Genomic DNA, 23,516 nt, shown 5'->3' on the forward strand with positions numbered 1-23,516 from the left:
TGGTTTTCTGAAGGTGGACATTCTGAGAAGGAAGGCAGCAGTGGGGGAGTAGGCTTGCTACTATATGCCTGGTGTCTAGTTTGTCTTGGTTTTGCCTCAAACACCTATATAACCATCAAATCCCACATTGTTGTTGATTCCTGTTTTAGAGCACAGTTCTGGTGACCAAGTTCTGACTTCTTGTCCTTAGTTTGTTGTCTGATTCTCCACTGAGCTGGTGCTTGGGCATCCCCAATCTTGTCAGCCATATTCCCCAGAAGGATGAGCCCTGTGTCCTGCAGTATCCCATACCTCCACAGCTGATGCTGACCCTTCCCTTTCCCACCCAGCTCTCGCCTCCTCCTGTTCCTCACTCTCACCTCTGTGGAGCTCCTGACATGCTTCCTGCCATTCTGGGTCCTCCAGGGGCTTCTGACCACTTGGGCTTCCCAACCCATCCTTTACACAGCACCTAGAGTCCTCTTAACAAATGCCCGTAAGGCCTTGTCATCACTCCGAGTCCCACGGCTGACAAAGTCTGTGTATTTTCGCAGGAGCTACCCTCTGCCACCCTCCACTATTTTGTTTCCCACATCCTGAGTTCCAACTCTCTGGACCTCCCATCTGTTCGTAAATGCACCATATTGACTCTCACCTCTATGTCTTTGCCCATCCCTGTTCCTTTCTCCCAACTTTGTTTCTATTAACGGACTTTTACTTATTAATACCAAATTCATTTACTATGTCTTTTGAAAATCTTCATCTCTAGCTAAGCAAGATGCTCCTACTCACTGAATTATAATTCACTGAACTGTAATTACTTTCCATTCTCATCGAACTGCATGAGAACAAGAATGATGTCTTTCATTTGTGTAGCACAAGCAAATAGCATACTTCTTGGAACATAGTAGGTACTTAAAAAATGTTTATTGAATGAATAAACCAATATACAGAAATGTCACGTAGAGTGACAGCTCCTTTTTTCTAGCATAATGTAAAACTGAAGAATTTTAAAATGGTTAACAGTTAGTTATTAGGTAACACAAATCAACTATATTCTATAGAGAAAAGGATATTCTTAGGATCCCTGTGAAAAGATTAACAAGTGCTGATCTGCGTGTGGTAAGATTACAGGTGATTTTGTTTTGCTTTTATGTGCACGAAGGCATTGCCTAAATTTTTAGAAAGAACATGAGTTGTTTTTATTATGATATAAACAAGAGCATGAATCCTCAAAAAATGAAGTGTCTCCTTAACATGCTTCATAGCTTTACAAGGAAACAGAATACACAGGACACGTTGCTGCTGTTTTTGTGACTTCTGCTATCTTCTGCATTCCTTGCTTCTCTGTTTCTCTCCTCTCCCCCACTTTTTTTTTTCTTTTCCAAAACGTCACTGGTGGCAGCCTTGGCCTGAACTTGGTGAGATGTGGTTCACATTTGCACAATGGTGGAATGCTTCCTGTTGGATATTTCAAGTATTTAGGCATTGATGTCCTTATTACCACATCTCTGCTAATCTGGACTCCTGTCCATCATTGACCAGCTCCTCCTCATGGTCAACGTGTCCCAAAGTCGTGGTGGCAAGAATGCTGGAGAGGATTTCTAGGGAAGCAGTTTATCCTAAAAGGGGAATGTCAGAGTCAGTCATTTATTTGCTTCAAGACACGTGGTACCAGTTTCTCCTAAGGAGGTCTAGTGGCTGGTTCACCAAACTAAAATGAAGGAACCCAGCCAGACTCCCTACACGCCTCCCTCCAACAGCTAAGTGTGTCCTGAGCCGTCCTCTGAAGCATGAAAGCAATGCCTCTGTCCACGATGGGGCTGAGAAGAGTCCACCCCATAAAATGTTGTTGATGGGCTAGTCCTTCTCAGTTCCACTCAATGGGCCTTTCATTCCTGTGAAAGTTAGCAAATCCTCTTAAATAGCAATGCAATATTGAATGCTTTTTCCATAAGTCTACTTATACATATGGAGGAAAATTGGTACACTAGTCTAATAGTATTAAAGATGATCTAGAAAAAGACATACTGACACTTGGAACACACTAGCCCTCTGCATTTATAACAGCATCAGGGGACTGTGGTCTTCTGTCTCATCTAACTGAGGTTAAATGGGCTAAATCAATTAAATTCAACAAACATCTGGTGGGTACCTAATAATTTAAGGTACAATGCTGGGGGTTTGGAGAATACAACTGGAATGAAGCATGATCCCTGTCGTCAAGGTGCCTAGAAAGGACCTGTGATATAAATGCTCTTCTCCTTGACTACAGCTCAGTACAAAAACATGTTTATTTCCATTCATTAGATTATTTTATTTTAGCTGATATTTATTCTCATCCCTTTCTTAAAAATTTCAGTAACTTGGCCAGATGTGGTGGCTCAGGCCTGTAATCCCAGCACTTTGGGAGGCCGAGGCGGGTGGATCACGAGGTCAGGAAATCGAGACCATCCTGGCTAACATGGTGAAACCCTGTCTCTACTAAAAATACAAAAAATTAGCCAGGCATAGTGGCGGCCACCTGTAGTCCCAGCTATTCAGGAGGCTGAGGCAGGAGAATGGCGTGAACCTGGGAGGCGGAGCTTGCAGTGAGCCAAGATCACGCCACTGCACTCTAGCCTGGGTGACAGAGCGAAACTCTGTCTCAGAAAAAAAAAAAAAAAATTCAGTACTTACAAACTACATTATCTATAAATTTTAAGCAAGCTTCTATTTGTTCATTGATGCCATTCATTAATGTCTTCACCCAACAAATATTTATTTAATGCCACTATGTGTCAGGAACTGTTCTAGAAGCTTAGAGATGTAGTGGTGAACACGATATGTGTTCAAGACACACACGCACATTATTTTAAATTTTATTTTTTTATTTTTATTTTTTGTTATTATTTTACTTTAAGTTCTAGGGTACATGTGCACGACGTGCAGGTTTGTTACATACGTATACATGTGCCATGTTGGTGTGCTGCACCCGTTAACTTGCCATTTACATTAAGCATATCTCCTAATGCTATCCCTGCCCCCTTCCCCGACCCCCAGGCAGGCCCCGGTGTGTGATGTTCCCCACCCTGTGTCCATGTGTTCTGATTGTTCAATTCCCACCTATGAGTGAGAACATGCACACACACGCACATTTTTATTACACAGTTGACCCTTGAGCATCACAGGTTTGAAGTTCATGGGTCCACTTATAGATGGATTTTCTTCCACCTCTGCCACCCGTGAGATAGCAAGACCCAATCCTCTTCTTCCTCCTCCCAAGCAGCCTACTCAACGTGAAGACTACAAGGATGAAGACCTTTATGATGATCCTCTTCCACTTAATGAATGGTAAATGTTATTTTCTCATCCTTATAATTTTCTTAACAACATTTTCTTTTTCTCTAGCTTTTATTATTGTAAGATACAATAGATAGTGCATATAACGCACAAAATATGTGTTAATTGATGATGTATGTTATTAGCAAGGCTTCTGGCCAAGAGCAGGCTATTAGTTGCTAAGTTTTTGGGGAGGCAAAAGTTGTAGGTGGCTTTTTGGCAGAGGAGGATTAGTGGCCCTAATGTTTTCATTGTTCAAAGGTCAACTAGATACACATACATATGTGAATATGTATATATGTGTATATGTATATGTGTGTGTATGTATACATGTCTGTATGCATATGTATGTGTGTGTAGATGTATATATGAGTATATATATGTAACACACATGCACGCAAACATGCACACACAAATCTTCCTTCTTAGAAATTAATAAGAGCTGTGAAAAGAAAGCAAGCAGCACAAGGGGTCAAGAGACTCAGGAGCTCTTCTGAGATGGGGTGTGGCAGGGAAGCCCTCTGAAAACTTGGCATTTGAATGGAAGCTTACAAAGGTCTTGAAGGAGAGCACCACGCCAGGCTTCCCATCAAGTGCAAAGTCCTATAGCAGAATGATGTGGGGGCATCTGGAGAGCACCAGAAAGGCCCATGTGGCAGTGGCAAAGGGTCTGAAGGGTGAGTGGTGGGTGGGAGATGAGGGCTGACCTGGGATGAGGCTCCAGACCAGAGGGGCTCGTAGGCCATAGTGAGTAGTATGAGCTACTTTCCAATTGTGGAGAGCTTTGAGTCCAAAAAAATTTAATCTGACTTTCATTTAAAAAAGATTATTCTGACTACTTAGTGGAAAACATCTTATAAAATAAGTTAAAGGAAATGATTAATATCTGCTCCATTATTTCAGTCCTAGGTCCAGATTATTTTGCACAACCATACTAACTCTTTTCCAGTTTCAATACACTGACCATAATTTGTCAATACAGTTACTGTTATCAAAGTGCAATTTCCACCTAGAAGATATAAGTAAAAACCACATAACAACTAGAGGTTCCCAATGGTGAGCTCCTGTCTCTCAAGATGTACAAAGAGATGATTCACTGCTAGGGCACTGTAGGAGTAATTTCTACGTTCGGGGACACTAACCTTGGGTACCTCTGAGATCCTGTCTTTTTTGAGAGTTTCTAATTCTCTGGATTTCTTTGCTTTCTATTTAATAATATAGATGGCACACAATTCTAGGTTTAAGTAAGACATGGAGAGTTTAGTGGATATTGCGTTGGGCTCTCCACATCTTGTTAGGCCTCAAAACACTCCTTCCATCAGCTGCTGGGCATGGCGGTAGCAGATCAGCTGCCAGCCTCTTCCGAAAAGGTCCCATGGCTGGAGAGAGCAGCCTAGCCCAAGGTCATGCCTCTTCCTGAGGAATCCTGTATCAGCCTTTGGTTAGTGTAGGGGAATAAAGACCTGACTCCCTTGCCTCAGCTGGAGACCGCATTGAAGGGCTTTTATCTCCAGAGATCCCCAAGGTCAGCTGGACTCTGTTGAGTCTGGCTTCTCCCTCCTAGTCCTGCCTTGTTCCCATCCCTTCCTCCATGTGGGTCCCCATAGGTATCCTCACTCAAAGTCTCCTGCCCCATAAGCTCAGGTTCTGTGTCTGCAGCCTGGGGAGCCCCAGTAGAACTATTGCAATCCTAGCACTTTCGGAGGCCGAGGCGGGCAGATCACGAGGTCAGGAGATTGAGACCATCCTGGCTAACACGGTGAAACCCCGTCTCTACTAAAAATAGAAAAAATTAGCCAGGCATGGTGGCGTATGCCTATAGTCTCAGCTACTAGGGAGGCTGAGGCAGGAGAATCGCTTCAACCTGGGAGGCGGAGGCTGCAGTGAGCTGAGATTGCACCACTGCACTCCAGCCTGGGCGAAAGAGCAAGACTCCATCTCAAAAAAATAAAAAAGAAAATAAAAAGAAAACGCCTTTGATGTCATGTATGCAATGGGAGCCCAGGGCTCTTGTTAGAGTCTTGAAGGTGTCATCGTCACGTTTGGCTTGCAGTGGCTAACAGCCAGCTAGCTGCCGCACACTGTGTTCAGAGAAAGGGGCTGCTCTGGGAATTTCCAACCATGCTCCACGGGAGGATCAGTGTGTGCACAGTGCTGAGCACACTTCGGTAGCTCGGTAAATATGTACTAAAAATTAAAAATATAAACTGCAAACCTTTAGCCTGTGCTTGGATTTGGAAGATCCTGTAGACCATTCTGAGCCACAGAGCACACGTGGGTGCTAGGGACAAGACCACCTCTGGAGGTGAGGGATGACCTCTGCAGATTCTCGGTCAGAGGGCTATGAGAGAAAGAGATCCAACAGGCCTATAGTCCTGCCACATGCTCTGCAGACTGCAAAGGAAAACTGGGCTATCCAGCAAGGTTGACCGAGAAAATAGAGCAGCACTGTTAGAGAAATTCAGAAATCATTTAAAAGACAGAAAAGTTTACTTTCTCAAATATCGTGAGCAAATGCTGCAAAGTATAACTTCACCTCTCCCCAATTTTATATCTTCCTCTGATATTTTATCATAATACTTTAATGGCTTCTTCTGAAGTGTTTTGATGGGATAATTTTTTTGCAGGTATCTTTCATATGCATCAGCTTATTGGCATCAACAAGTTAGATAATAAATTTAGCTACAATTAAGAACTACATTAAACATAATATGTACAGTATAAAGGTCACTGGAACCAAGTTGACATTTTATTGTATTTCAGCATAAAAATCAGGGCAACTTTTGTGAACATGATTAATAATTTGAATTCTGTACATGCAAAGGCATCCAAATATATTGTCTTAAAAGAATAAATGCTCAGTCAATGCACAATAAGTTTTTGATCAAAGTTCATTACCCCATGCTGTCCATGAACTGGGTGAGTCTCTCCGATCATTAAGTTCTTCCAAGAGGTGAAATGGTTCAGTGGCCCAGGCTTGGGAGACCCCGTTGGGTTCAGATCCTGGTCTTCCCTTCCCAGCTGCATGGCCTCAATCAAGTCACTTAGTTTTGACGGTTCAGTTCCCTCATCTGTAAAATGGAGATGGAAATCATAGTATCTAACTTATAGAGTGGTTTTGGGAAGTTAATACACATTAAACACTTTGCACAGTGTCTGGCACATAATAAGCTATAACTAGCTATTCTTATTCAAATGGATTTTCTCCCCTGAAAAAATGCATTCAGGATATTTTGAGGCAGCTTGTGTCCCATGTACCAGACATGGTTTCTCCCATTTGGCAATGTCACTGAAATGATATTTGAGGACCAAGCATTGTGCCAAGGTAAGGCAGACATCCACTCCCCATAGAAGTGTCCATGGGTTTTCTGCCATTTCTAGCTATGGGATTCATTTATCAAAGCTTTGGGGAAATACTTTACCTATTTTATTTCGCTTGTCTGTAAAATGGACACAAAATACTTACCTATTTAGAGTTCAGTGCAAAATACTTGATGAATAATTAGCTTACACAGTGTCTAGTATGAAAGAATGTTGGGGCCAGGCATAGTGGCTCACACTTGTAATCCTAGCACTTTGGGAGGCCGAGGCAGACAGATCACCTGAGGTCAGGAGTTCAAGACCAGCCTGGCCAACATGGTGAAACCCCATCTCTACAAATATACAAAAATTAGCTGGGCATGATGGCGGGTGCCTGTAATCCCAGCCACTCGGGAGGCTGAGGCGGGAGAATTGCTTGAACCCAGGAGGTGGAGGTTGCAGTGAGCTGGGATCATGCCGTTGCACTCCAGCCTGGGCGACAGAGGAGACTCTATCTCAAAAAAAAAAAAAAAAAAAAAAAAAAAGGAAAGAAAGAAAGGATATTGGAGGTTGGAGGTGAAAAGTAGCCTGTATTACCATCTGTGCTGGGGTTCGGCATCCTTCACAAGGGGCTTGCAACAATCAGTTGAAGCACTGTTATTGCATCTGCACTTGAGCATTGGCAGGTTGGTCTTACCCACTGGATCCCAGTCATGCTGTAAACAGGGCTTGCTTTGGAGTCTGTCAGACCTGGCTTAGACCCAGGCTCTGACAAAGTGGCTGAGTTATGCAGCTATTTGGTGGCATCTAATACCCTATCCCAAAGGACTGCTGTGAACAGGAAGGAGGCGTCAAATTTGGCAGAGCCTGATGAGGTGAGGCCAGGACCCAGGAACTTCTATTCCCTCCCATGCTCAGGAACGGTAAGTGTTCTTCTATCTGCAAAGGTAGATGCTTGGCACATCATGGGTATTTCACTCATGATTGCAAAATTTGAATTTGTGATAAGTCATTTCAAAAGTCAGATCTAGGACCAAAAACACAATATCTGTCAACATGAACTGTAGATCACGGTTTTCCTCCAGCCCAGGAGTCTTCTTTCAGTAAACGATTTTTCTTCGAATGTCTTCATTCCCTAAATAAAACAAACAAAAAAGAAGTAAGAGATTTGTTCATTTCAATTCCCACAATATAGCTTACAGTCAAGATTAGGAAGAGTTTTCCAATTTTAGGTATCTTATTTCTCTGTTCTCTGAAATGGGTATAATAGTAAAGAACTTGCTAGGATTTAGTGTAAAGTACTTTCTCAACATTTGGACTGTGCATTTTATTTGAATCATGTCTCTCAAATTCAAATTTGTTAATGTTAACATGAGAGGGTAAATGACTAGAGATTCAGTCATTTGTGCATGTCCACAAAGAGATACTAATTTGGGCTGTGGGGGAAATAGTCATTATAACAACATCCAAGGGCAGACAGGAAAATTGTAGTCATGGACTAATTATTCTTTTCATGTCTCAAGTTTACATCACTGTGAAAATTCTTCCTCTAAGGTTAGGTGGCAGCTAATGTGAATCCTAACTCAGGTGTTGGATATATTTATTAAGGTGGCCTTTCTTTAATGTTTCTACACAAAGTCAAGTGGACATGGACATTCAGAATACTACATATTCTGAAGCAATAAAATCTAATATGCTGTAATATTATTTCCTGCTTCTATTTAAGGTAGATACTTAAACGCTGACTTACATTTTATTCAATCTTTAAGTTTTTAAAACAATGAATTTTCTCTACCGCATTCCCACCCCCTCACACTTTTTGAGCCCACCTCGCTGGATTTTGTGAAAATAGATCCTTCACACACAACAAAGAAGGAACTTTCTGGAAGGCTGTGATCTGGAACTGCAGACTTCTCTCTCAAGTCAAGTACGTTTCTGTCTTTCTTAAAGCTACAAAACTACAACAATGTTTATATTCATATGAAGTATTTCAGCAATTCATAGCCAATTTATCAATGACCACGCAGCTGCAGGCACTGCAGTTTAAAAAAATACACCAGCTCACTTAGTGTTTACATAGGCTCTGAAAGCCCCACGTCCTGGCAGGGGGACAGGAGCCACCGGAGTCATTAGAAAGGTACGCTGGAGCTCCTGCCTGTGATGGTGGAGGGATGTTTGCATTATAGCCCAACACATCATTAAGGACACAATTGTTATTTAATGTGGCACAATCATCTTTCTACTCTTCATGAAATCCACTTAAGTAATTACCTTCTTAGCTCATTGGCTCTGTGAGCTGCCTGGTTAGAAAGGGTTATATCTAAGGAAATATTAAAAACCGGGCTCACACTGTTGCCCCTTTAAGCTGACTTGTATTTATTAATATATTCTAAATGAAGATCTTTCTTCTTGCCCTGAAAGAGGGAGGAAACTCCAAGGTAAATAAATGCTCTGGAGCATTGGCAGGGTTTAAAGGGAATAAGAACACATTAGCCAAAGTCTCCTCACTGTCAGCCATTCTTAACAAAGCAGCTGATACCTGCATAATGCCTGGGCTCTTTGTAGTTTCAGTCTGACATCTGTTTTAGCCAATCAATTTTTCATTAAAGTCAAAATGCTGCTTTAAAATTTGCCTTGGCTTTCTCTTTTTAAGACAAGAACAAATTTATGACAAAAATATTCCTTTACAAAACTCGATGCAACAGCTTACTAAGCTGTGTGGATCTTCATAAATGGCATAGTTTTGAAGACTCATTTTGAATAGTCTAGATATTAAGATGGAAGGTTTAAAGAATCCACAGAACTTATTTTCAGAGCACATTTAAATGTCTTTTAAGCAGATTTTTTTTTATTATGACGTGTCCAAGATGAGCTTGCAGAGATTCAGCATCATTTAAGGAGAGCAGAGCTGAAGTACAGAATTGAAATTACTTGAAAACACACATCTGCATTTTAAACTTTAAGCTCCCTTTCAAAATACACTGTACAATCCATGTTTACTATAAATACAGCGAGGTAAGTCTGAAATACCTTTATCTTATTTGGTGGATCTGTGTTTGAGCCTCTTTGTTTGAGCAGAAGTGTCAGCTGTATTTTACTTTATTATATAAAAAAGTTTCAGAATTTAATTAAGGGTCAAGTACCAGCAGTAGATAAATGCAACAGCTAAAGCATATTTCTGATCACTCTGAAGTCTGCAATCATGAAAATTATTATCATTGAGTAAAACTGGTCTCAATGATGGTGACTGGGAGATGGATTCTGTGTTACTCAGCCATCATTTACATAATAATGGGTTCCAGTTTTCATCAGCACCTTTTGTTTGTACAGTGCTTACTGCTACAGTAAATTGTCAAAATGTCATTCCTCTCCAATCAGCCAGAAAATATCAACAGTAAACAAGGCACAGGAAGAAATTCTCTGATTAGGAGTGTGGCAGAGGAAGAGTATTTCGCTTGAAACATGTTATTCTGGTGTTCCCAATAATACAGTTGTACAGATTATGAAAATTACTTCTCTCTCTCGCCACCTCCACCCAGCCCCTTTAATGAAGAAATACCACTCTGCTTCCGAGGTCACCAGGAAACCTCAGGACGATCACTGGAGATTAATTGATTTACATATGTATTTGTCGGTGCCACTCTGTTCCCTCTTACTGGGGATCAGCCTCTCCTGTTTTTCTGGCAGGGTATTGCGGATTAAACGGGGCCAGATTCTCCTATAACGTTCTTGTCCCTGTTTGGTTCTCTGACTCCTGGCCAGTGGGGTTGCAGAGAATAAAGGAGCTGTGGAGAAGAATTTGGCCAGTGCCCACGCTGCTATCACATGGGGCAGTGACAGAGAGGCTCCCATCAGCTGACTCGCCAATACTCTTCTTGTTTCAGCTGAATTGCTGCCAGAGCAGGAACTCAGGAGCTGGGGAAGAGCCGCAGGCGGCAGCAAAGTCTTCCACTCTTCGCCTTTCTACTTGGCCATCACTTGAACTCGGAGACCAGGGACGAGGAAGGATGATAGCCAACTCTACAGCCAGCATTTAGGGCACCGAGCCCAGAGTGCCCAATGGCCAGTTCTCTCTCTTTCTGCTTTCCCTGCACCCCAGGCCACTCTTCAAACATTTTAAAGTCCGAAAGAGACATGAAATCAACAACTCTTCCTGTTCCTCGGTGAAATCTCCCCAGGACTAGGAAAGGATGAGGATGAATTAGTACAGTATATGCCTTATAACCATTATAGTTACAAAATATATTAAAATTAAAGACTTCACATTGTGTCTGAAATAAAAATGAATATAGTGGCATCTTGCCAAGAGTCCCAGAAACCACTCTTGTGTGGAATTGAAACATTTGGCTCATATAATACTTAATTTATTTTTATGAAATGACAAGTTATATAAATGTATGTTTAAAACAGAGGGGTACACCATTTTTTGGTAAGGTTTTTTTTTTTGGATTCTGGCATATACAGCTACATGGTCGGGACTTATTTCTAAACAGAACAAAAAAGAATATGTTTTTCCAAAATGGCGTTTTAAAGCTATATGGTCCCCAAATATTTCAAAATATGATCATGCAGTTAGGTTGCCCATGGCAAGGCTCACAGTACCTTCATTGGAGATGAATAGGAGTTTTAAGATCTATTGAAATGAAATGTTGACATCAGGAAATATTTTGTACTGCTTTCAGGTTTCTTACCATGCACTTTATTTTGCTTGGCTACTTTTAATTTTTTTCCCCCACTTCTCTTTGAAAATCCGACATTGTCCAAACCCTTTCGATTAAGAAGCTTGCCTGAATGAAAACGCCGTGATGCTGTGGTGGTGCATCAGTAAACAGGGGGCCCGAGGAGCGGGCAGCGCGCGGAGAAATAGGGCTGATCAGCGGTAATTACCCTGACACCTCATGCAGTACAGGGAATTAACTCCTAGGACTTTGGGCCGAATGAAGAAGAAGTTGATGTTTCACGTTGTGAATGCATCAGTGCCTGAACCCATTACCAGTTTAAACGGAGATGGGAATTTACTACACACTTTTTTTTTTTTTTTTTTTTGGTTGGGAATGTAGACCGGTGTGCAGAAAATGAGAAAGTAATTCAGGATGCAGAAGCAACCACAATTTGTATTTTTAAGGCTTTTGCCTTCTGATTCTATATCATATCCATGGCACATAAATACAAGAGAAGGTCCATGGCAACCATTGTCTTGAAAAGAGGGAGCCCGTTGTCTTAAAGAAGTTAGTGTGTCACCGAAGTAGGTGAAGGTATTCCACGGCAGACCCATAGAAAGGAAAGTGCTCGAAAACACAGAGCAGGAGGGGAAACACAGCTCAAAAGGCAACTAGTTAGCAGCTGCCACTATGACCTTTAACTGCATCCATGGTAACTGGGCTAAAGATGGAGTTCCATTTTATTATTCTCACACCCACAATGTTAAGCCTGTGAATCCCATTGCAATTTAATGGCTGAAATCAGAAGGCAGATCTGTGTTCATTGGACCGGTGCCGATACCCTCTTAGCTAATGAGCGCAATAAACATTTTCATGCCAGGAAACCAGTGCAAGTGGAAATATTATGCCATACAGAAATATATACCCAAACACAAAGAAATGGTCAGTAAAGTCCGTCTTTTATGTATATTTGCATATTCTAGCATTCAAAGCCAATCATCTTTTAAAAGAATGAAAAAAGCTGCTAGACTATTAAAAACTGTGGCATACCACAAAGCTTACTGTGAATGAGAAATCAGAAGAGTTATGAATTCTAGAGTTAATGACTATTACTGCCTGTTCTATTATTTTCCTTAATGAATCTTATTATTTGTAATGTATGCTTCCTTTTATGTGGCTCTAATATACTTCATGCCTTTTCCCTGACTATATACCGTACCTCCAGCTGGGGCAAAAACCACTGCAAAAGCAATACCCCATTTTTTGGTAAAGGGAAGAGGTTTTATTATCGCTTTGTCTTCATAGCTATTTAGTTCATAGTTCCTTAAGAATTGATGACAATAGTGTCATATTGTTGTTACAGACTTTGCAACCTGCAAGGATACATAGATCATGCTTGTTTGTTTTGAAACCCCAGAAAAAAAAGATAATGGGAGCTCATCACCAGTGAATTAGCCTTTTAATGCATGCTGCCTCTCTGAACAACTGGTAACTGGTAACTTTTTTTTTTAACCAAAAACATGTAAATTTAAGTTTAGAATGAGATGGCATCTGAAACTGAGCTCCTCAATTTAAGAAATAGCCAGTTTCAGAGGTTTAAGCATGATTAACATATGATATATAAAATTTTAACTGTGATTTTTCTGCTTCATTCTCCTAATAATTCTTTTTACAAAACTTTTAACGCATTAAACTTTAGCTATGTAAATGTTCTGCTTGTATCAAAAGGCTGCCAAGAATTATCCTTGAAACCTATCTTACATTGTTTCAATAAGGCACAGTGTATAAAATTACATGGGCACCTACAGATAATGAAATCTTTGGTATTTTTCCGTCCTTTCAAATTTTTCCTCAGAAATATTAAAATACTCCCCAACTTTATTTTTGCTAAATTGTTTTCTGAGCAAAGATGAGGGGTTAATAACTTTCCTTATCAGGAACAATATGTTTTTCTTAGGGAACAATGTCAGGTATCCATTGTAAGAAAAAACTTGAACAATTTTGCTCACAGAAGCTGCTTGTCCTGGAAACTACAAAGGTCAGAGAGAAAATAATTTGGGTGCTTCTTATCTTTTAAAACAATGCCACTTTTATCATTATCAGGGAGTTTTAGGAAGGCTTTTTTTTTTTTTTAAAGCGAGACAAAGGAAGTGAGAACTCAGAGACCTGTTTACTTGACTTATAAAAGGGCAGGCCGTGCCTCCATCAGTTAAATAAAAGATGTTCTATCAATTTAGACAATTATACCAAAGATTAAGAGTGTCATGAAGCTGATGAAATCTCCTAGGTAACATTAAAAAATAATATGCTTTTAGATCACATCATATATTAAATGACAACTGCCAATTTTTTTAAAAAGAGTTCTCAAAATTCTTTCCTGAATGACAATGTGAAGTTAAAATACTTTGTTCTTAACAGTTAACTTCATTGACATGACGCTTCTGCTTCTTGACTAAGGAAACTTGGCTAATAAGAGCTTTTTGTTTATTCAAGTAAAAGTGGACTACAAGATATAGATTTTATAGCCTCCCTGCATCTTTGCTTAATTAAGGCATGCAGAGGAAATGTTTTGCTAGCACATTACTTAGTTTAAAATATCTAAATATGGCTTATATTTAAAGAGTTACCATCCTCTTGACTTGGCTTTCCCTATTTTATTGGCTCCTGAATGATTGTTTTTCTTATCGTTAGGCTAGGAAAAATTATTGCAAGCTTTAATTAAAGAAGTGACAGTAGTCGCCACAGGAAAGATCAGAAGAAGGGCTTACGATGACCTCGGCCCAGACCGAGCTCTGTAGAGGACTAATTGCAGGACCAGAGGCGAATGGTTTAACACAGCTGCCCTTCACAGCCCTTTTTGCTCAATGTGCACAATAATATCTGCTTCTTCTTGAGGACTGTTACACAGATACCTGCCAGTTATGAGTGGTCTGACACATTCTCAACATGGAGCTAGGGAAACCCAGAATCATTTAGCCATCTAATCTAAACAACGTATTTGTTATAAAGTTCACACCTGGGTAGAAGATGCCACCAGTCCTCTCAGCCTCAGTAAAGGCTCCTCCCTTCTTCTTGGGCCCAAGGAATGAAGGGAGAGGCCCTGCACTCCTCTGACCACCCAGGTTGAGTTTGGGCCTGGGATCCATGCTTTGGTGAAGAGCTCTAGGGGACCAGGATATAAGCAGAGATGCCATCAGCCAGCCAAGACTCTCTCATCTCTAGGGAAGTCTGCTGTCCTCACCTGGCTTTAAATCATACTCCCTAGCCCAAATCTGCCTTCTGGTCCTCTTCTACCTCCACCTGAGCCTTCCAGCTCCTGGCACAGTTTCAGGTTTGACCCTCTGTGCTGCCAGGCAAAGCACCAAGTTCTTCTGAGTTGTTGGTGACAAGGCACAAAAAGCCCATTGTCACTGTCTACTTTTCAACTTCTGGTCCTTCCCACAGGGTTACTTTGCTCATGTAGAAGATGTCAAACCACCATCACTATTATCAGCAGCATCAGCAAGAACACTACACATTCATCGAGCTCTTACTCTGGGCATATCATAAGGACTATCTCATTTAATCCTTGTAGCAAGTCTATGAGAAAACCAATTCTGAGAGATTAAGTAAATTCCCAGAGGTTACAGAGATAGGAAGTTGTTTGGTTGAGCTGTAATTCCCAGAAAGAGCAACAGTGATAATATAAATATAAGGTTTGGCTGCATTTTTTTGGTACAGATACTAAGGTCTAGGACACTTAGCTAGCTAGCCATGCTATTTGTGGACTTGGAAGATGGGCTTGCTTAGCTAGCCATGATATTTGGGGACCTGGATTCTTTTCTAACTGATTTTCTTCTAACGGTACTAGAACGCTTATCAACTTGATTGCTAAGAGGTATGGGAGAGAGAGGATTAGTTAGTAGACGCCCTCTAAGTTATGTCTATGGGCTTGACTCTTGATCTGTTAACGCTTACTGCAAAACATTGATGGTGGTTTTTGATTCCAGCATTCCTTGTGTCATTCCCAGCCTGTGACATGTCTGTGAATGACTTCATGCAGTAACCATGTGCTGTTTTATCTCCATGGCCTGGTTTATAGTGAGAATTCAAAAGTATATCCATTGGATCAACTGACAAATTTTGGGGGCCTCCTGTAGCAAAATCATCTTACTAGATGACTTCAACAGAAAAGGGATGTGGAAGAGAAACAATCCCAAGTTTTTCAGTTGAGGTGGGATACACAAATATGTATGTGTTATTCATAAATACATATTACCCCTTACTCTCCCCTCAAAGAGAAAGTTAGGAAAGTAGGAGACAAACATGATAATACATCAAAACACATTTTGGGTGCTTAGGAAAAAGGACTTAGAAGTAAAGGTATACTTGACTTTGCAAACACGTCCAACATGATTCAAAAAGTGCTACAGGGTCCACATTAATATGAAGTTTTGTCCTCCCATCTGCAGCCTCAGTCTGTGTACAAAAGCCTAGACCATATGATGGTCGGAACGAACTGGGATCGCAATCGGGCATTTCCTTCAGAGCCAGAAACATTCCAGAGGATCAGTGAGAGGAACAGTTCTGATTCCAGAAGGGTGTTTTGTGATTACTCACTGTATTCTGACTTCAGGGGAGAGAAAATCATATTGCAGAAGACTTGTGGGAAGAAGGCAGGCAAACAGTAAAAAAGCAATTCTCTAAATATATCAGTTCTCAGACTATGGATGATGACAGGATAAATGAAAGCAACATGTGTCAAATGTGGTACAATGGCAATCCCACACTAGAGAGATGGGAAAGCACAAACACTAATCAGAAGAAACAAAGAAGAATTGAGAATTATGAAATTGCTTTACAAGGGATAAGTCAACAGCATGGGTGGAATGGAGAAACACACAAGCAGTGGACCCAGGTCTTTAGGTAATATTAATAAACAAGGCAATTTGCTTATTTGTTGGTTCAAAATGGAATGATATGGGAAGAAAATCAAATAATAATTCAAAATGAAAAAATTACCTCATCCTCAAGTAAAAACACAAGTCTTCTTATCAAATAATATAGAACCAACCAGTTCTAGTCAATGTAGAAAAGTATTTTTGTTAGAGGGTTCAATGTAGGATTCAAAAGAACTTATACGTGAAGAGTATAGATATTTTTCTGAAGGTCAAGATCATGACCTTGTAAGTTATGTTAAGTACTTAGTACATTTTGGTCCTATTATATTATCGCTCTGAGTTCCATAATGAAAAATTGAAGGATGAGTAGGTCAAAGACAGAAAAGTATTTATATGAAAGTTAAAAAAAAATCATATACTTTTATTTAGAACGAGTTAAACATAATAAAATTATAGATTTGGTTGTGTTCTATCCTCTTGCCTAACATATTTGGAATTATTTTATTTTAAATGAGGACTCCCCCTAAGCAGATGTATAATGCTAGTCAATGCTTTTATTTATTTCTGCTATAGCGCAGAAGTAACTGCATCATTCAGATAACTCCGATAAGGCACCAAAATAGACACAGATAGAGAAGGGAGAAGTGTCACCGCAGATGGACTCTGGAGCCCGACTATGGTGGACAATTTGTGTTGACACTTTAATTAGGACACACTTCCAGTCGATCAGTCTTTTTTGTAGATGGTTATTGTGCTCAGAGATGAGCTAACATTCTTACTCTATTTTTCTTGTGATTTCAAGAATAGTCTAAAACCTTAATTACCAGTATGGTTAAAAAAAAAAAGGTTTGAATTTTCTGGGTAACTGAAATGTACATAATTAGGGCCAAAGACTTTAGTTTTTATCCATTTCTATTGATATTACTTTTCTCCAAATACATTATAATGGAGTATTGCATGAACCTGCAACTTGCTGGAATTCAACTTCATGAATTCTGAGAGAAATTGAGAGAGAGAGAGAGAGAGAGCATTGAAATGGGACAAAGCCCCCGTCCGCCTGCCACTTGATGGCACTGCCATGGGCTGAGTGTAATGAGGGGGCCTAAGACCATTGCTCTTCAAATGTTCACAGTTCCTATGGCTCCAGAGCACGGACACCTCTCCTCTGAGTGGGATTCTGGTGAGTTTCCATCCAGATATGCTATTCCCACAGCATGGTGTTTCAACAGAAGACAACTAGAGCCTCAGAAGTGATAATTTATTCCAATCTGGCAGGAAAATGTGGTCTGTGGTAAATTTATTGAGAGTTAGTACCATACATTATTTTATAGTGGATGTAAAGAACGTTTTTTCAAGGTGCTTTAGATTATCTTGTTTTTCACTTGAGCTAAAATCTTAACCTCTAAGTAAACTGTGAGTCTACTTTATATACATATTTACCATAATAAATCAACCATACTTCAAGTGAGTTTTATCCTGACTTGGGAGTCATATTATTACATAACCTACAGGATGAAATGTGTAATCTCTTAATAAATCCACTTCATCATTTTGCTTTTTCATTACTTTCTTCTTGTTCCTAAAAATATACGTCAGAAAGAGCAGCAGTATAAATGCTATGTAGTATTTTGGGGGAAGAAAGTATTTTTTGGGGAGACATGGTACATTGAAGAATGATTAAGTATTGTTTTATATCATAAATCATTTGATTATTTATTTGATTTATTAAGATACATTAAAAGATCCATTATCTTATAAAAAATGACTTCTACCTGTTGTTGATGTTAATTTCTTGCTTGTTCCATGAACACGCTGAGTCTGCTGAGCTGTTCAGGATGGTAGGCATTAGACACATGTGGCTGATTAAATTTTAATTCTTTAAAATTAAATATAACAAGCAATTTAGTAGCACTGGCCATGTCTTAACTGCTCACTAGCTACATGTGGTTACCATGCTAGACAGCATAGATGTAAAACAGTTCCATCATTACGCAAAGTTCTATTGGACAAAGCTGCACTAAGTTCTTAATTTGAAAAGTGGAGAAATTTCACAACTTAATTAATTATGAAACAATTTTTCCCCTTCATGTGAAAATAGATTTATTGCTGTTAAGTACTACTCCAGCATTGTTGTATTTCCGCAACTATAGGCAGGAATGGGAAATAGCATTATTAATTTCAACAGTGCTAACTCCTCAGGGTTTTATTTTTCCTTTTGCTTGTATTTTCATTTTGTTGATCTCAAGATTTACTCCCATCTCAAGATATTTTGAGATGGGAGAATTTGAAGTTAAAATGTAGAAATATAAAGTGGAAAATGTTTCGTAAGATAATTTTGTCAGTATGTTTCATAAGTCCTGAAACAGATCCTGTTATGTCACTTTCAAAAGAATATTACCTCAAATGCCCTGATTGTATGTCCCCAAATATTCAAATAGTGTTATTAACAATAGTGAAAACAACTATTTTAGTCTTATTTTAGTCTATTAGGAAAAAGCTCATAATATATTGCTGAACAATAAAATCAGATTACATAGAAAGTATCTACAAAATGATCTACCAGTCTATAAAAATTGCTAGCATTGGCAGTATAGAAGAAAAAAACTATGTAGGGATATATGCATTAGCAAAAAATGGAAAAATTAATATCAGAAAAGCAATCCTTTTTCCTCTGGTACTTGCTTTCTTTTGTGCTTTCGTTAACAAATTATTCTTTTATTTTTGTTTTTAATTGACACATAATCATTGTACATATTTATGGGGTGCAGTGTGATGTTTCAATACATGTATATACTGTATAAAAATTCAAATCAGGGTATTTAACATATCCATCACCTCATATATTTATTATTTCTTTGTGATGAGAACATTCAAAATCCTCTCTTCTAGCTATTTTGAAATACACAATACATTATTGTTAACTATCATCACCCTACCCTACTGTGCAATAGAACTGAGAGAATACCCGAAGTTATTCCTCCTCTCTAACTGTAACTCTGTACCACTGGCCAGTGTCTCCGCATGCCCTCTTCCACCTTATCCTTCCCAGCCTCTGGGAACCACCATCTTACTCTCCACTTCTATGAGAGCAAATTCTTTAGATTCCACATATGAATGAAATAGTGTACTTGTTTTTTTGTGCCTGACTTATTTCATTTAACATAACATCCTGCAGGTTCATCCATGTTGCCACAAGTGATGGAATTTCTTTCTTTTTTATGACTGAAATTCTGTGCTATCAAACTTCTGTGTCAAGAGTGTTACCTAATTGTGTTCTCAATATCACAACTAGCATGCAATGACCACTTATGGTGTTTTTGTCATCTTTGTATGTGTCATCTCATTTAATCTTGCAGCAATAACTATTTCCATTTTATAGTTGAGGAAGGTGAGATAAACAGAATGAGTAATTTTCCCAGGTTCATGTAGGTGGTGTGTGATTAAGCTGAGATTTGAACTGACACAACCTGGCTCCAGAGCTGCTACTCTGAACTCCTGTGTCACTGAAGCCACACAAACAAATGTCTATCAGTGATAGAAAAAAAAAAAAAACTCAAAGAGAAAATTGCTCAATAACAAGATCAGTCTCCTATCAGACCAGCAAAGAGACATAATTGCAAAGTTTTCAGGCTAATTGGGAATCCTATTGGACTTCAAATCTAAAGTGTGTAAGAATGAACAAAATTTTGCTACTGTAGGTAACAGGGCCCAAAGATACTTCAAGCAAATTAGGGGCAGCAAATTGGGATTACGGCTTGAAAAAGGTCTAGAGTGGACCTCCCAGGTTGGTGAAAGAAAAGGGAAAAACCTGGTCCCTGCTACTCTCAGGGACTATGGTCATGTGAAGCTGTGTGCCCAAAAAGAAGGAAGACATTGGCACCATTTTAGTATCAAGAACCAGGAGAAGCCATTCCCTGAAAAAAAGTATTTCAAATACCATTGCAAGGCAAGAAGCTCCTGTGTCCACTGTAACACTGGTCCTGGAGTCAAGGTTACAGGGATGTCACTTAGAACGCCAAAAAAAAAAAAAAAAAAAATGCTCTACACTAAGAAAGAGCAAGAAAGGGGGTGAACTGCACACAATAAAATCACATATTTTACAGATGATGCTATAAATCAAAACTTCAAACTGTGTTAAAGAATTCTAGGCCAGGCACAGTGGTTCATGCCTGTAATGCCAGCATTTTGGGAAGCCAAGGCCTGAGGATTGTTTGACTTCAGGAATTTGAGATCAGCTTGGGCAACATGGTGAGACCACAGCTCCACAAAAAATAAAATTTTAGTCTGGCATGGTGGTATGCACCTGTAGTCCCAGCTACTTGGGAGGCTGAGGTGGGAGGATCATTTGAGCCTGGGAGGTCAAGATTCCAGTGAGCTGTGATTGCACTATTGAACTCCAGCCAAGGTGACAGAGTGAGACCTGTCTCAAGCAAACAACAAACAAACCAGAAAAAAAAACAGAATCCTAGTGCTGAGAAAGAGAGCCAAGACACCAACAATCCAAATATAAATTCACTATGGATAAAAATCAAACTAATAGGACAATGCTGGAAAAGATTTCAGTATGTTTATGAATCATAATAAAATAAATAAAAGAACAACATGTGTAACAAGAATAATACATTGCAAAAGACAGAAGTTAAACAAAATGTATTTGTGTAAAATAACAAGTTGGAAATCTTGGGAAAAAAAGTAGTAATTCGCAAAAAATACTAAATTGAAGTAAATTCTATATTGGACGCTTTCACAAGGGAATATAAAATTGAGAGATAGTACTGAGGATTTCATTCAGATTACTCCTATCTTTGTATCATCTATCTATCTATCTATCTATCTATCTATCTATCTATCTATATCTATTTCTATGTACCCATACATACATGTATATATATACATACATATAGAGAGATAGGTAGATAGATATTCTCTCTATATTTCTATAATTTACTGTGAAGAAAATATATATATTTATATATATATAAATGTAAATTTATTAACTTATAGAAGATAGGTCAAAAGGCTCTAAAGTAGGTCAATCAGGACTTCCAGAAAAAGAAAAAAGAAGAAATGGGGAAGTAATATTAGATAAAATGATTGCTACAATTTTTTCAGCATTGATTAAAGAGATTAATCATTTTTAATCTTTAGATTAAAAATGCCCTTCCAAAAAACAAAACCAAAAACTTTAAAATAAGGAGAGAATAAATCTTCATTTAGAGATACCACAGTGAAACAAAATCACATAAAAGAGACCACCAGAAAGGAAAGATAGTTTAACTTAAGTTCGACAGCTGGCTTCTCACTGGCAGTAAATGATACCAGAAGACAATGGTTGAATTTCTTCAGTGCTATCAACCCTGAATTCTATAACAAGCTAATTTATTAGTCAATAAAAAAAGAAATATTTTTTAAAATTCAGAGGTGTGAAGATAGGGTGTAATACTTACAGACTTCATTGAGAAAAATTCTTAATGACTTCTCCAAGAAGAAAAATAAAATTGAGAGGAGTTGGATAAAAAAATAATAGTAAAACCGATAATGTAATTGACAAACACACTTTGTGTGTCAGAACATCCTTTAGTGTAAAACAGATTGTTGTTCAGTGTGTAGTTAACGTGAGCTAAGTGCCCTGTCTTTTTCAGAAAGGAAAAAGAGACATCAAATAACCACTGATCTTATCAGAAACATTTGTAGTTAATATTCTGAGGTTAATTTAAAGGAGAAATATAGAAATCTTTATCAAACAAATTAGCATTAGAAGTAAAGAAAACAAGTACAAAGAAAAGAATTGCAGTAAAACTGTTCCAAATTTATCAGAAATTGGAATAAATGTTATAAATTAAACCCATTTATTACAAGATTGACACTAGCAGATGAATTTTTTTTTTTTTTTTTTTTTTGAGACAGAGTCTTGCTCTGTCACTCAGGCTGGAGTTCAGTGGCCCTATCTTGGCTCACTGCAACCTCTGCCTCTCGGGTTCAAGTGACTCTCCTGCCTCAGCCTCCCGAGTAGCTGGGATTACACATGCCCGCCACCATGCTTGGCTATTTTTTTTATAATTTTAGTAGAGACGGGGTTTCGCCATGTTGTCCAGGCTGGTCTCAAACTCCTGACCTCTGGGGATCCGCCCACCTTGGCCTCCCAAAGTGCTGGGACTACAGGCGTGAGCCACCGCGCCTGGCCAGAGTGAATTTTTTTTTTTAAAGCTATCTTCTGCTTATATGAAAAAAACCATATAGAAATATTGGAAATAAAAGAACAGAAATAGATCTAATTACTTCCAAATGTTGGTACAGCAACATTTACTTCAGACAAAAAAGAATTTGTAGCAAAATTCGTGATTACAGTTAAAGAGGAACATTGCATAATTTTAGTGGGTAAACACACAAACTATTCAGTTGAGTATGTATCTATATTTAGAATTTGGAATTACTATGACCTTGAAGGTCAGAGGATGGGGGAATCTATCCTCTCCACTTCCCTGCACACCCCTGATATCAATGCATTGTATGAGATTAACTTTTTTTTTCTCCTGAAATCCCTGCTATTTTGATGTTCAATTCTTATGAGTGGAAGGAAGAAGTAATTCTCTTTCCAATTTTATTTTTTGTTGTTGTTATAGTTTAACTTTCCTTGCTTAGTTGTAGGGCAGCAGAGAAGGCGATAAAAAGCATGTACAATGAAAATGAACAAGACACAAAATGCAGAAGTTTTTTCTAAGGTGCAGGAGAGGAGTATTCACATTAGAAGACAAGGCAACTCACTCACTAGACAGGATACACGTTGTGGAGAGGTGCCAGGGTCATGGCTGGGGAAGTAAACTTCCTTTGTTGAGATAAGGAGCTGCCATTGGATAGTGGAGAATCTCAGTGTGGTGAACCTCAGGGTGGTGAACATAGGCCAACTCAAGTCCTCCTCCACCTGGTAGAACTACTGAGACAGAGGGATTAGAGATTAAATCGCTGTTGCGTGCTAGGATGGAAAAGGAAATGAAGCATGGGTTTAACAGTGCCTTCATTTAAAGCTGGAGTATGGGTGCAGATCATTTTAGGAAAGGGTCAGAGAAATCTTGCAAACATTGCACGAAAGACGTGAACTTAAATCCTTCTTGGGACTCAGAGGACTCTGGTCTTCAAGCAGAAGAGACAGAATGTGGTTGCAGAATATTAAATCTAAAGAAAGGATGCTTGCCCATGACTTAATAATACTTTCAAACTGAAGTATCACCAGATTCAATTGAGAGCGTTGTAACAAATGTGCAGTAGACAAGGTATAATTCTTAATATTTTGAAGAGCTAGATAGTCTCTCACAATAGGTCAAGATTTAGAATATAATTTTGGTCACAGGAGCATGTGGTCTTTTGCCAAGCTGGG

At 39.0% G+C, this 23,516-nt stretch overlaps 1 long non-coding RNA gene across 2 annotated transcripts; it reads right to left on the reverse strand.

The window, feature by feature from the left end:
• Positions 1 to 886: 886 nt before the first annotated feature.
• On the reverse strand, positions 887 to 23,064 carry LOC100591690. 2 transcript variants are annotated; one of them, XR_004033276.1, is made up of 4 exons: positions 22,911 to 23,064; positions 7,298 to 7,735; positions 6,199 to 6,371; positions 887 to 1,601 (listed from the first exon to the last, which is right to left on the reverse strand). It is a non-coding gene; the product is annotated as an uncharacterized LOC100591690 (long non-coding RNA). The 2 variants fall into 2 exon arrangements; XR_004033277.1 differs by lacking the exon at positions 22,911 to 23,064 and adding an exon at positions 10,221 to 10,268.
• Positions 23,065 to 23,516: the final 452 nt, after the last annotated feature.

The sequence above is a fragment of the Nomascus leucogenys genome, chromosome 14, assembly GCF_006542625.1.
Source record: "Nomascus leucogenys isolate Asia chromosome 14, Asia_NLE_v1, whole genome shotgun sequence".
NCBI classification, from domain to species: Eukaryota; Metazoa; Chordata; class Mammalia; order Primates; family Hylobatidae; genus Nomascus; species Nomascus leucogenys.